Here is a 10,210-nt window from a genome sequence, read left to right as displayed (position 1 = left end):
GAATTACTGAAAAGTAACGAAAAGAAATAGAAAATTTTAAGAAGCTTCACACTCCGATAACTTCACGATTGCGACGCGGATGGCGATGGAAACCTAACGAATTGTTTTTAATATACTGTTAGAAAACCGAAACATGGTATAATTATGTCATTCTTGTTGTAGTGACACATCATATTTTCTTTTGTTGCTTTAAACAATATTAAAATAATTAAATTATGACATTTTTTAATACCAAAGATATTACTATTTTATGTAGAATAACATTTAAAAGTCACCAAAATCCTTGATGCGGTTTTCGCAATCAAATTAAGTCTTGCATCAAAAATAGATGACATGTAAGAATAAACATAAAAGCAATCTCAAGAGCAGATAATTCGAACAGTGTATAAATTTCAAGTCAAAGTCGAAATATGGTTTATTAGTTATAACAAAAAATTGTTGTTAACAAAGCTGGAAAATAATTTAAATTACGATTTAAATCGATTAATATGTTACATGGAGCAAAACAAATTTTAAGTACCTACAACATAGTATTTATATAACATAATAGAATATACCATATAATTCAATCTTTACTCTTGGACTATATGTGTGATCATAGTCCAAGTATACGAGAAATAACACAATAATTACATCTATCTTTGCAATATTTAAATACAATGCAACCTTTGCTCATAGTCCAGGTGTGCCAGTAATAAGAAAAAAATTAATATCCTTAAATTTATTGGTAATAATTCAACCTTTACCCTTGGACTATATATGTAGGTTCATAGTTAAAGTACGCCCAAAATTACATCCATGATTTTCTTTGAAATAATTGAATACAATTCAACTTTTGCTTTTGACAAAATAGGACCCTGTACAATTTTTTTAAGCTTGAGGCTCTAAGAAATTATACAATAAAAACCTTGACATAACTATATTGTCTTCAATTTTAATTCTTTCTTTTTTACTATTTAATTTAATGAACACTTTTTTAATTTTAAAGACATTTTCCAATTTTTTTATTTGATCAAAAATCAAATAATCAACAGATTATCCTTTTATACAGGGTGATTTTCAACCTATGCGCATAAACTTGGAAAATGATAGCTGATGAGTAATAATGAGTAATAATGAAAAAAAAATGTAGTAAAATATTTTTAGGTTTGGAGATGACCATATTTTTTAAAATAAAAAACGTGTATTTTTTAACGTGTTTAATTTAAACTAATTTAAAGCAACTGTTCGAAGTTGTTTCCATTATTTTCGATACAGACTTGAGCTCGTAAATGTTGTCGCACTGGTCGTGAAAAATGTGGTGGAGCACCATCATGAAGAAACCACATGTTCTGCCTAATGTTGAGATTCACATTTTCAAGGAGCACTGGTAAATTGTTGCGCAAAAATTCTAAATACCGAGCACCAGTCAAACGATTTTCCACAATAAAAGGTCCGATGAGCATCCCGTTCAGAATTCCAGCCCATACATTTACAGAAAAACGTTGTTGAAAGTATGTTCTCCGTGTAAAATGCGGATTTTCCAAAGCCCAGTAATTAGTGTTATGAAAGTTGAAAATTCCATTGCGCGTAAAATTTGCCTCATCCGTAACTAAAATGTTTATGGTAAAGTTTGGGCTTAACTGCTGGTGATGTAACAACCACTCACAAAAGTGTACTCGAAGCGGCAAATCTCTTGGAAGTAGGGCTTGTACCCTCTGCACATGAAACGGGTACAGCAACTCGTGCCTTAAAATTTGCCAACTTGTAGATTGCGATTTTCCAAATCGCGCTGTAATTATCCTAGTGCTAATTCCAGGTTGTTCTTCGATAACTCCTAAAATATCCTCCTCCAGATTTAGAGTGTGCCTATGTCTAATAGCTCCTCCATCTTGTCCAGGCCGCGGCCGCAAATTGCCAGTTTCTCTACCCCGCTGAATAACACGTAAGAAAGCCCCACGTCTCGGGTGATATCTTCGGGGAAAACTTTGGGCATACAGATCAGCCATATGATAAACCAAAACCATGTCGACAAGTTCTTCGTTTGTAAAAATGTGCGCCATTACATTTGACGCTTTTATTTTGTTCGTGTGAAAATAACGATCGAAAACGATCACAGCCACCAACAAACTAAGTACTGCTAAAGATTCCAAACAACAAATTCCAAACATTATGACTTGTTTACTATCAGTTATTAATAAACAAAATAAGTTCGTCTGATACACGTTCTATTGACATTTGTTTAACTTTATTTCGGCAACCAAAAATATTTTACTACATTTTTTTCTCATTATTACTCATTATTGATCTTCATCTACCATTTCCCAAGTTTATGCGCATAGGTTGAAAGTCACCCTGTATATCAACTTGTGATCGTTGGCGAACTGCATCATGTTATAATAATAAAACCATTTAAAAAAAACACTACATTTTATTGGTAACTTCTGTTCTACAATTAACTAAAAATTATTTATATGGATCCATATACTACACTTTATTTAGTGCAAAAACTACCCTACTCAGTCAGGTTAAATCGTCCAGGTACCAGGTTTTTTCTTAGCAGCTGCACGATGCGATTTTAGGAAATACATTATGATATTATATGCTGATTGATAAATCATTTTCATCAGCTTCAACTGGCCTTAATTTGATCAAGGAAGTAGAGCTGACTGTTTTTAAGCTTAGGTTATCTGGAAAGTGACAAAGAATTATATTACAAATAAAACAGTGACGTGTATGTACCTAGTGGCTAAGTGGTGTAAGTAGATGTGTTAAGAGAAGTGGAGAAAAACAAGCAATTTTTATTTTAAGACTCAGTGTTTAACAGTGTATGTTTTTTAATGTATTAATTTCATGTTAATATCCCAAACAAATTTTTTTTGAGGCTTGTAAAGGAGCTTAACTCACTATATCCCTAATAAATTTTTATACCCTAAAAATTACTCTCTTTTATCCTATGTTTAAACATACCTTATTATCACATTGCTAAGTATGAATTTTTAAACAAAAAAAAACTATAGCAAAGCCAACAATAAAAACGTTACAGCAGCCACAATCAGAAGCATGGTGGAGAACTTTTGGTTAACAGCGAATAATTAATGCAATACTAAAACCGATATTTCATGAATAATTGTATTTATAGGTAACTAAATAATTCTATAATAATAAAAATAAACTCGTTGGCTGACTGTGGTAAATGGTAATTGTGCATGGCCATGGGTGTTACGAAGGTCTAAATTTATAGCATGGGCGAACGGTAGTTGTTATAGTTAAAGAACATTTAATCTTGCAACTGATTTTTTTTTAAATATTTATTTATGTAGTAAGTAGTAGTTAGTACCTCAAGGTACTAATAAAGGAAATATTAGAAATATTAGAAAAAAATATATTAAAGTCTAATCTGGATGAAATTGCATGAGTGGGAGTCAAAATATTGAGTAAGATGCCGAATAATTTTAATTTTTTTTAAACGTCGTTTTCCAGAATTTGACATAAAATTAAAAAAAAAAAAATTAACAGCTGTAATTTTTGATATAAAGTTATTTTTTATTAATGAAATCCTTGACCGATTAATTGATTGTTTAAATTTCTTTAATTTGTATAGAATAATATAAAGGTGTAACTAAATAAGTAGAGCTGTATATTTAATTAAATATATAAATCGTACGTAATTGGATTAATATGTCTAATATATTATACAGTGCATCCCAAAACTTATGTCTACTAGTAAATTCATTTAAAATTCAGGGGTGTGTGTGAAAAAAAAAAACGCTCGAACCCGTCGATTTTTATGTCAAGTCGCGCATTTTTGTACGTGAAGTTTGTGTATACAGGGTTGCTCAAAAATAAATTACGACCATCAACTTCATTTTTTCAAATGAAAGCACCTTTTTTTATTTCACCTTTGAATTTGTCAACAGTTATCGAAAAAAAGACGATTCATGTAACGAATAAAAAAAAAACAAAAATTAAGTTAAATGTTTAAAATGGTTGTCATTCACGGCTTGACAATATCCAAGGCGATCAATAAAGTCTCGTTGCACATTTTCAATCATTTCCGGAGTTATGGCGCGCACTTCTCTGCGAATTCTCTCTTTCAAGTCGTCTAGATTATTTGGCCTATTAACAAATACCTTCGACTTGAGGTATCCCCACAAAAAAAGTCCATTGGTGTTAGGTCAGGGGACCTAGCAGGCCATTCGATGGGTCCTCTCCTTCCCGTCCACCGATTGGGAAAGGTTTCATCCAAAAATGTACGCACAATGGCAGCATAATGCACGCAAAATTCAAAAATGAAATAATAAAAGGTGCTTTCATTTGAAAAAATTAAGTTGATGGTAGTAATTTATTTTTGAGCAACCCTGCATATACAAACTTCACGTACAAAAATGCGCAACTTGAAATAAAAATCGACGGGTCCGAACGTTTTTATTTCAAACACACCCCCGAATTTAAAATGAATTTAGACATAACTTTTGGGATGCATTGTATATGTTATATATGTGTGGTATACTATACTGTCTATCTTTCAACATTTTAATGCGAATTTTTACACGCGCCATAATTCTACCGTTGATTATCACACTTAACTTTTAATTCTTTTTATGTTCCTAATTTAAATATAAATATATCGAATCATTAATAAGCATTTTTAGGCATTGCCTGATTTATTTTCCTTGTATATGATCTATATCATATTTAAAAGCCTCGGCAACAATACAATTATAATTTAATTTCTCTCTTAATGACTTCATTCATTTTAATCACTGGTGCACTACGCGCATGTAATACCTTAAGTTTCTTTAATCGCAACAATGGCTGTTACATAAAGCGAAAGGTCCTGGAAGCACACCTTTCAATAATATTATGAGTGTAGTTTATTTAAATAATGTTTTATTTATTGTTAATATCAAAAAACTGATTAAGTTTAATTTTAGTCTTACTAAAACTTCATTTTAAAATTTTTTATCCCAGTGATCTCGAATGAACGTGACGTGTTACGATAAATAAATCACATAACTTGTTACCTAAATCTTTATGGTAATAATAATCGGTTATGCTAGCTAACAATTACTTTTCATTATTAAATAATAATTTTAAGTGTGTTAATTACTGTTTTTAGTCACGGAGTTAATTCATTTACAATATTTTAGTTTAGAAGTCTTAGATATATACATAAAGATTCAAATAAATTAGCTATTTGTTTATAACTGTATTATGTAGTATAAAAATGAAACGGATGAGTCGTATGTACTAAACAAATCATATTTCTGTACCCTAACTCATCAGAATTAAAAGATTTCGCGAAAAGAATCCAGGCAAGCGCATTAGGAACTCCAGAGGTTAGCTAGAATTCAAACTCCTGTAACTCTTAAACCATTTCTCCTATTAAGGAGTTTTATTCCAATTTCGATAGATGCTAAAAAGATCTACAACTTTTATTATTACAGCAGTTTTCCTAGAATCAATCCTAAATAAAATATGGCTATTTTTCAGTTTAAGTCCAGCCCACGACAGACAACTTTCATAGAAGTTGTGTATCTCGTTTGCTATTTTATTTAGAACTTTTTGAAATTTGAAAAGGCTCTCAATGAAAGAATAAGAAACCTTTAATAAAAGAAAATATATCTTCGTTGCAATTTAAATGTCTAAATGATAAGTTGGCTAATGATACTGTAGCACTACCAAAAGATAAAGTGTCAACTATTTTAGACAAAAACAAAAAATGCGCAGCAGTGTTTGTTGACTTGGCAAAGGCTTTTGATACTATAAATTATGATGTCATATGCAGATGTTCTACAAGTAGTGCTCTACAGTACTTTAATTAACTTCTTCAAAAAAAAAATCGATTGATTTTCAACAGTCATAGCACGGTTTGAATGTAATCTCTGACCATAAATAAACAAAAAATTGTATATTTCCCATTTTCTTTATATAAGGATATACTCCCAAAGTAGAAACTGTGATGTAGAGAGTCTGTGAAGTTAAAATGTGCCGATCGTGCAAAACACCTGTAATTTTGCTCTCCTGTATTACTTCTATTTTCGTTTACAATATGTCTCTTTCCCAATAAAATACCCTGTACATGAAAGAATTTTTCTACTTTATATTCGAAAAAATTGCAATTGAAAAAACTATATAAAAATTAAAAGTAGGTTTGCCTTGAAGAAAGTAGTTACTTGTATAAAAGTGAATATGACTATATAACAGTTTAAATGATGTAATTGACGTGAAGTATATGGCACTGGTCATTGACAACACATAGCAAAAAAGTAATTTACATATACATTAGATTTATTGCAACGAAAAAAATAAAAGAATAATAAGTTGCCCATATTTATGATCTCCAGAGGTTGCGGTACTAGTGTGGACGGGTGACACGAGTACTGAACAAAAAAACGTACTTAAGGTGCAGTATTGCATTACTTTTTTGCTCTTATGTTAAAATATGCATTTTGAAATATTAGCAGAATTCAACATAGAAATTAATTTTAAATAGAAAAACAAAGTCATCATACAATTAAGAAATAAATGATATTGTAATAATAAATTAGATATCAATGAATAGTAATAAAAATCAGAAAAACTGCAATGATCCTTTATCAAGAAAATATTTATCTCACCTTGTTGTACTATCACGAGAATGAAAATAGATACTTTTTGGCTACAATCAGCTTATGGTCCAATTATAGACTCAAACCAAGAATATATTATGTGTCTTTTGACTTGGAATTTAAAATAATTAAAAATTATGTAAAACCTTTAAAGTGCATCCGTCTTATTAAAATATAATATTATCCAGCCTTTAAACGTAGAAAACAGCCCCAGAACTGCTTTAATGCATTTCTCCGCCTTTTAATTAGTCTTGGAGAATTACAAAAGAAGTTCTATTATGTAGGCTGATTCCACCCCTTCTCCTAGTACGGATCATAGCTCATTTTAACTCAACTTCCACTGCCATTTTTCTGTTTGACGTTATTGTTCGTTTAATATAAAAGAGTTTGTCCTGACTGACTGACTCATTATCGCAGAGCCCAAACTACAATAGCTAGAAACGTGAAATTTTGCCAACGGGTTCCTTTTATAATGTAGGCACCGGATAAGAACGGATTTTTCGAAATTCCACCGATAAGGGGTAAAAAATGGAAAAATTGTTACCCGTGACCTCGAGAACTAAGGAGGCGTGGTTTGAACGGAGGCTGCACGCACCAACGAATCGCAGGCATCAACTTAAGAAAAAAAAATTAACTGCAACAATGTTTTTTTATAATGTAGGCCCCGGATACGAACGAACTTTTTGAAATTCCACCGATAAGGGGTGTTAGCGATATGATAAATATCGCATAGCGGCATAAAACTGATTAATAAATACGATTGAAAAAGTGACTCTGTATTATTTATATTTTGGTAGACATAACAACAAGGCAGGTCCATGCGAGAGTGATACCCGAGAGGTGACTCGACTCAGTCTTACCGCTCGCTCTGCATCTAACGAATCATTTTTAAGATTATTTATGTCTTGATTTTATAATAATTATATTATATTAGTCGCGCTCCTTGACCTCAAGAAAAACGGCGTGGCAATTGTGGGTTGCATGTACTATCAATGAGGCGAGGCTTCGGATTTTATTTTTGTGTATTGTGGGTTGCATTTACTATTATTGGAGGCCTTCTTCGACTTTTCTTTTATTTTCACGCGAGCAACGCCGCGGGCATTCATGTCTATTGTAAATGTTAACAATTACTCCTATGAATCAAAAGGTCTGATTATTTTTAGTTGAAAACTCACTCTCCAGATCTATCTACATAATAAGCACTTAATATAAATAAGAAACAAGTTATTAATTGTTGAACAATTTCTTTCCAAACTTTTCAAACAAACTTAAAATAATCAAAATCAATTAAAAAACAAAGAAGTTATAGTCGTTCTTGCCTCTTGGACACATTGATCTTTGCTTAGTTCGTATCTGTAAATAAAATTATCTATAATTGTAGTATTTCTGGACGGACTAATCTCAAACAAAAAACCGTAGAAGAGAAGACAATTACTCTATTGAGAGAGGAGAATACTGAAACTTAAAAATAATGAAAACTGGTTGAGAAACAAGAAACTTATAGTCATTTTTGTCTTTAGGACACCTTGGTTTTTGATTAGTTGAAATGTATATACCAAATTATCTGTAACTCTGGTATTTCTAGACCGATTGAGCTCAAACAAAAAATGCCTTGAAAAGAAATAGTATATTGTATACCTAGTAGGAAAAGCTTAACATTCCCGGGCGATCGTAAAAATTGCCAGTCGAGGCGCAAGCCGAGACTGGCAATACCGAGTCCGGGAATGTGGCTTTTCCTACGAGGTCTACAAACTATTTTTCCGAAAATCGGGAATCAATAAAATTACGGTAAATTATTACTAATCATGTTAAAAATTTTAAATCAACATTATTATTTTTCCCTTAAATAAAAGAAGCCATGAAACATTGTTTTGTAACTACGGAAACGAAGTACATAATTTTAAATTGTCAAACTTGACGAGTGAAAAGTTTATTTGTGGCGTCTTTCCAAAGTGTTGATTTTTTAACGTTTTAAAAAGCCAAAGTAACGTGTAAAATGATGAGTGATGATGACTGTTCCATTTCTGAAACCCTCCCAGAACTCACGGAGGCAATGAATGCTGCATCATTGGAATTGTTACCAATAAAATCTAGAAATAAGTATAACTATGCATACAACCGCTTCATGGACTACCGTATGAATAAAAATGTAACTTCTTTCTCGGAAAATGTTGTAATGGCATACTTCTTGGAGCTTGGTTCCAAGATGAATTCTTTAACTTTATGGGCCAATTATTCAATGCTGAAGGCAACCCTTGCAATTAGAGATGATGTGGATATATTTGAATATTCAAAACTTCGGGCATTCCTGAAACAACAAGCACATGCCTATACGCCAAAAAAATCCAAGATTTTAACTAAAGAAGAAATAAACAAATTTATTCAGGAAGCTCCAGACAAGGAATATTTAATGATTAAGGTAACTTACAAAACTTCAAATTATATTTGGATTCTTTACATGCTTATTTATTGTTGTAGGTAGCTGTAATATTTGGAATTTCCGGAGCTTGCAGAATGGACCAGCTGGTTAAAATGATTGTACAAGATATACAAGACCTACTATCTAAACTTTTAGTTACCATACCGGATTCAAAAACCAATACATCAAGATCATTTATAGTAATAGTTATTGTCATACAAATAAAATTATTAGTTTGGAAAATATTCAACAAAATAATGCTATTAGTTCCGAAGTTCTTCCAGTTTTCAATACAGTACTAATTGTCAAATTACAGTAAATATAACAAATAATAAGTAATAATTTTAAAATATAATGTTAACCTTGTTTGTGCTGAAAGTTTTAAAAATAAAATTGTTTAGGAAAAAGCCTGTTCGCATTTATGTTCTAAAGTTTACTGTATGGAAATAACATTTCCTTACAGTACAGAAATTAATATTTCCTTACTGTTATTTTCGGTTGCCAGGCAACAATCAAGTTGGAGGAAATATTGACTTTTTCTTTCAAATATGTTGTCAAAAATGTTATTATTTCTTATCGATTTTCGGAAAATATTTATTCTTTACAGGAAAAAAAATCTGTCTTTCAGAGAACTTTAAATAATCTAAATCGGATAAAAAACAAAAAAGTTATAAACGTTCTTCTCCCTTGGACACCAATTTTATCTAATTAATATCCAAAATTATCTAAAATAAAATATAATAAATAAAATATATATAATTTTATATTTCTGGTATTTCTGGACCGATTAACCTAAAAAAAACCCTGAAAGAGAACATATTAGCCCTTTCCAGGAAACTTTAAATAGTAAAAATCGGTCGAGAAATAAGGAAGTTTTAGTCGTTTTTTTCTTCGGGACACATTGGTTTTTGCTTATTTGATATTTATATACAAAATACTCTGTAACTCTGGTATTTCTAGAGCGATTAAGCGATCAAACAAAGAATGCCTTGGGGAGAAAATATGTATTTTTTAAAGGGAAGAAAAATCTGTTTTCCAGGAAAGTTTAAGTAATAAAAATTGGTTAAAAAACAAGGAAGTTATAGTTGTTTTTGTTTCCTGTGTAGAGTGGCTTTTGCATAGTTGATATTTGTACACAATTCATTTAAAAAATCATTTAAAACTCTGGTATTTCTAGATCGTTAGGGCTCAAACAAAG

General features: G+C 31.0%; 1 long non-coding RNA gene across 1 annotated transcript; it reads right to left on the bottom strand.

Annotated features, from left to right (window-relative positions):
* Positions 1–2,390: 2,390 nt before the first annotated feature.
* On the bottom strand, positions 2,391–3,183 carry LOC126745548 (uncharacterized). The gene is made up of 2 exons (XR_007663582.1): positions 2,950–3,183; positions 2,391–2,669 (listed from the first exon to the last, which is right to left on the bottom strand). It is a non-coding gene; the product is annotated as an uncharacterized LOC126745548 (long non-coding RNA).
* Between the last annotated feature and the right edge of the window lie 7,027 nt (positions 3,184–10,210).

This window comes from Anthonomus grandis, chromosome 16 (assembly GCF_022605725.1).
Source record: "Anthonomus grandis grandis chromosome 16, icAntGran1.3, whole genome shotgun sequence".
Classification (NCBI taxonomy): Eukaryota; Metazoa; Arthropoda; class Insecta; order Coleoptera; family Curculionidae; genus Anthonomus; species Anthonomus grandis.
The sequence above is the reverse complement of the archived record's forward strand: the minus strand, read 5'-3'. Positions and strand labels throughout refer to the sequence as shown.